We start from the raw sequence: 5,024 nt of genomic DNA, 5'->3' as shown, positions 1-5,024 counted from the left end.
GGGTTCAAGCGATTCTCCTGCCTCAGCCTCCCAAGTAGGTAGGATTACAGGTGTGAGCCACCACACCCAGCTGTTTTATTTATGTATATTTTGTTTTAAAATAAAAAGTAGAAACAAAACCAATAATGCTTTCTTGTCCCGGCCTGCGCAACGTGGGCTCGTGGGTCTCTGAGACACGAAAATTGAAAGCGTTTTTGCACCCCAGGGGCTGCTCCTGGCGGCTCTGTGGCCATCACCATGCCACAGAACGAATATATTGAATTACACTGTAAACACTATGGATACCGTTTGGATTACCATGAGAAAAAGAGAAAGAAAGAAAGTCGAGAGGTTCATGAACGTTCAAAGAAGGCAAAGACAATGATTGGTCTGAAGGCTAAGCTTTACCATAAACAGCACCATGCTGAGAAAATACAAATGAATAAGATGATCAAGATGCATGAAAAGAGAAACACCGAACAAAAGAATGATGAAAAGAGGGAGCAGTACCGGCCTATCTGCTGGACAGAGAGGGACAATCTTGAGCTAAAGTACTTTCCAATAGGATTAAACAGAAACGAAAAGAGAAGGCGGGAAAATGGGAAGTCCCTCTGCCTAAAGTACGTGCCCAGGGAGAAACAGAAGTATTAAAAGTTATTTGAACAGGAAAGAGAAAGAAGGCGGCATGGAAGAGGATGGTTACTAAAGTCTGCTTTGTTGGAGATGGCTTTACAAGAAAACCACCTAAATACAAAAGATTCATCAGGGCAATGGGCTTGCGTTTCAAGAAAGCCCATGTAACATCCTGAACTGAAAGCCACCTTTTGCCTACCAATACTTGGTGTAAAGAAGAACTCCTCATCCCCACTGTGTACAACTTTGGGTGTTATTACCAAAGGTACTGTCATTGAGGTAAATGTGAGCGAATTGGGCCTTGTGATGGAAGGAGGATGGATGCATAAATGCAGTCTTAAAATGATGGGTGCATAAATGCAGTCTTACTGATTTGACAGCAATTTTGTATATAATTATTGAGGACTACACACCAATTGAAAAAACTGCCATTACTGTGATGTTTCTGAATACTACCAAAGAACCATATATGTCTGCAATGAAGAGATTTATTAAATTGTAAACATTAAAAAAAATTTTTTTAAACCCAATAATGATAACACATAGAACAGACCAGAGCCCTCCCACAGACAAAGCTAGCCAAACTCAACAAAGATCAGACAGGCTTCAATTAATCCAGACTGTGAACATGAAATAAATGCTTATTGTTTTTTACACCTAAGCTCTGAGACGGTTTGTTACACAGCACTGTTGTGGCTTTTGCTATCTAATACAGTTGCAGTTCAACACCTATATCAAACCTTGTCAAATTTCACTATTGAATGTGGAAAAGACCAGATACTCGTTTCCCTAGCCTACCCAGCAGTTAATGATGACCACAAGACTCGGTACTTGGAAATAAGCCCTAAGGGGAATTCTGCTGTGGGGGTTTCTGGTAAACATTTTCTTTCCTAAAGAGTGGTATGTAAAGAGCTTCTCTCACTCTCCTGGCTTCATATACCCTGCCTTCCTGAATTTTGTGTGACAGTGTGATGCTGGGAGACATTTGCTGCCATGAGGCAAATAAGTAACTGGATGAAAAGTCAACATTCTGAGGATGTTGGAGCAAAAAAATAAAAAGAGCCTAATTTCTTGGTTACATCTCCCTATCTTCCTTCATATTTCTTGGTTATGTAAGTAACAAATCCTAGTTGTTAGTTTTCCTATTACTTGCAGCTGATTTTTTTGTTGTTTTTTGGTAGATCTCCTCTGTAATCAACCGAACTTTCTAATACTACCTAACTCAGACAGCTTAAAAATGTTCATACTCTTTAATTCAATAAGTAGTTCCATTGCTATCAATTTAGCACAAGAAAGTAATCCAAGATATGGTCCAAGAATGTGTATCAAGGTATTATCTATAAGGAGAAAACTAGAAGATAATCTAAAAGTTCAGTATATAAGAAGGATTAAATAAATACCAACAATATATTATACATCCATTAACCTCTATCTTTTTGGAGAATACTTAAGGATATGGAAAATGCTCATGTGTAATAAAAAAATTAATGTGTAAAACTGTGTGAGTTATGTCAGAGAAAATGGAAGAGTAAGGATCTCCAAAAATTCTCTCCACCATACAAGCAACAAGAAGAAAGCTAGCACAATTGTCACCATTGACCAGAGAATGTTGATTCAAGAAAAAGAGCTGAATTTCAATAAAAGAAGTGAGTTTTGCGACATTTTTATTTCCCTTATTCCCATCCTTTTCTTCCCGGTTCTGAAGTAGGGTTGAAAATCAACATCCCACAATTATGTTTGCATTTTTCCTTGTGTCACCTGGTCTTTTCTCTTCTCCTTTCAACCCTGTGCTTGCACTTCCCAAATAAAGTATCAATGCTGTAATCCTTGCCTGCTTCTGCTCTGCTTCTGCTCAGGCTAAGAAGAATGAATATACATTAAAACACTTGAATAAAACCTTCTAATATCTATAGTAGTAATTGTGGAATTGAGTGTCCTTTATTTTTTCTTTACTTCTTGGTGTTAGCTGTGTTTTTGTAATGAACATGTTTTTAAGAATTAGTAAAAAACAACAACAAAAAAAAACCACCCAAAACAAAATACACAAGCAACTGGGTTCAGCATGCCTCTTCCAAGAGAATTATTTTTACTTATCCAGAAATTAGGCAGTTATCTAAACAGTCGTTTGGGTTACTGATATGGCTTGGATGCTTGTCCCTTCCAGATCTTATGCTGAAATGTAATCCCCAGTGTTGAAAGTGGGGCCTGGTAGGAGGTATTGGATCATGGGGGCTGATCCCTCATGGATGGTTTGGTGCCATCCCCATGATAATGAGCGAGTTCTCTCTCTGGTAGTTGATGTGAGAACTGATTGTTTAAAGAGCTTGGCATTTCCTATCACCCGCCACCTCTCTTGCTCCCTCTATTGCTATGTGATGTGCCTGCTCCTTCTTTGCCTTCTGCCATGAGTAAAAACTCCTTGAGGCCTCACTGGAAGCTGAGCAGATGCTGGCACCATACTTCCTGTACATCCTGCAGAACTAAACCTCTTTTCTTCATAAATTGCCCAGTCTCAGGTATTTATAGCAACACAAGAACAGACTATTACAGGTACTATCTTTTGGCCCTTGCTGAGAATAGTCATTCATTCATGTATTCATTCAAGAAAAATACTTACTGAGTGCCTACTCTATGCTAGGAAACTAGGATCTATCAGTGGAACAAACAACATCCTTGTTCTCAGAGAACTTACATTCTAATGGGGAGAATGTGACAATAACTGAATGAATGGAAAAGAGTCGGTCTGTGAGAAGTGATTTAAAGCAAAAAGCTGGGTAAGGGACTGTGAACAATGGAGGTGGTATGAGGTGCTATGTTAGCTATGGAATGACTGCTCTAACAGTGACTTTTGCATAGAGAACTAAATAAAGTGAAAGAAATAACCATGCAGACTTTTAGGGGGAAGAATACTTCAGGCAGAAAGAACAGCCAATGCAAAGGCCTAAGGCAGGACAGTGCTAGGCATGTTTGAGCAGGCATGTCCTTGACTTGTTTGGGGAATTGCAACGTCAGTGTGGCTGCAGCAGAGTGGTATGGTAAGGGTAGAGAGTGGTGAAAGAGGAGGTTGAGGGGTGGCAGAGGTCCAAGGATGCAGGGCCTAAAAGGCCTTGGTGAGGACTTTGGATCTGACCCTGAGTGAGATAGAAAGCCATTAGAGATTTTTTTGTTTGTTTTTAAATTTTAATACTATATATATGATTTAAATTTCCCTTTTCTCTTCCTTTTTTTTTTTTTTTTTTTTTTGAGACAGAGTCTTGCTCTGTCACCAGGCTGGAGTGCAGTGGCACAATCTCAGCTCACTGCAACCTCTGCCTCCCAGGTTCAAGCCATTCTCCTACCTCAGCCTCCTGAGTAGCTGGGACTACAGGCACAGACCACCACGCCCAGCTAATTTTTGTATTTTTAGTAGAGACGGGGTTTCACCGTGTTGGCCAGGATGGTCTCAATCTCTTGACCTGGTGATCCGCCTTCCTCGGCCTCCCGAAGTGCTGGGATTACAGGCGTGAACCACCATGCCTGACCAAATTTACCATTTTAATTATTTTAAGTATACAGTGTTCAGTTTAGTGCCATTAAGCACATTATTATGCAACTATAACCACTATCCATCTCCAGAACTTTTTCATCATCCCAAAATGAAACTTTGTACCAATTCAACAATAACTCCCATTCTCCCCTCCAGGCAGCCCCTGGTAAATACTATGTTACTTTCAGCCTCTGTAAGTTTGACTATTCTAGGTACTTCACTCAAGTAGACTCATATACTATGTATCCTTTGATGTCTGGCTTATTTCACTTAATATTTAAGGTTAATGTCTTCAAGGTATCAACCATGTGATAAAATGTGTCAGACTTTTATTGGAGGGTGTGATGGTTAATTTAGAGTGTCAACTTGACTAGATTAAGGAATACCTAGAGAACTGGCCACACATTGTTTTGGGGTGTGTCTTTGAGGATGTTTCTAGAGCAGATTGGCATGTGAGTCTCAGTGGACTAAGTCAGGAGGATCTGCCCTCAATGTGGGTGGGCACCATCCAACTGGCTGAGGGACCAGATAGAACACAATCCTAGGAAAAGTGAATTTGTCTCTCATTCTCTCTCCTGGAGCTGGATACACTCTCCTCCTGCCTTTGGACATCAGAACCCCAGACTCTCTGGTCTTAGGATATTCCAGCACGTACATCAGCAGCCATTCCAGGTTCTCAGGCCTTCAGCCTTGTACTGAGAATTACACCATTGTCTTCCCTAGTTCTGAGGCTTTTAGACTTGGACTGAGTCACACTGCTGGCATCCCAGGGCCTCCAGCTTGCAGACCGTCTGTAGTGGAACTTAGCCTCTATAATAACATGAGCCAATTCTCCTCATAAGTCCCCTCTCATGTATCTACATATATATATATATATATATATATA

The 5,024-nt window shown here is 40.3% G+C and overlaps 1 pseudogene; it reads left to right on the top strand.

The window, feature by feature from the left end:
* Positions 1 to 237: 237 nt before the first annotated feature.
* On the top strand, positions 238 to 969 carry LOC112634947 (annotated as a pseudogene).
* The last annotated feature ends 4,055 nt before the right edge of the window (positions 970 to 5,024 follow it).

This window comes from Theropithecus gelada, chromosome 11, assembly GCF_003255815.1.
Source record: "Theropithecus gelada isolate Dixy chromosome 11, Tgel_1.0, whole genome shotgun sequence".
In the NCBI taxonomy this organism is placed as follows: Eukaryota; Metazoa; Chordata; class Mammalia; order Primates; family Cercopithecidae; genus Theropithecus; species Theropithecus gelada.
This window is presented reverse-complemented; position numbering and strand designations above follow the sequence as displayed.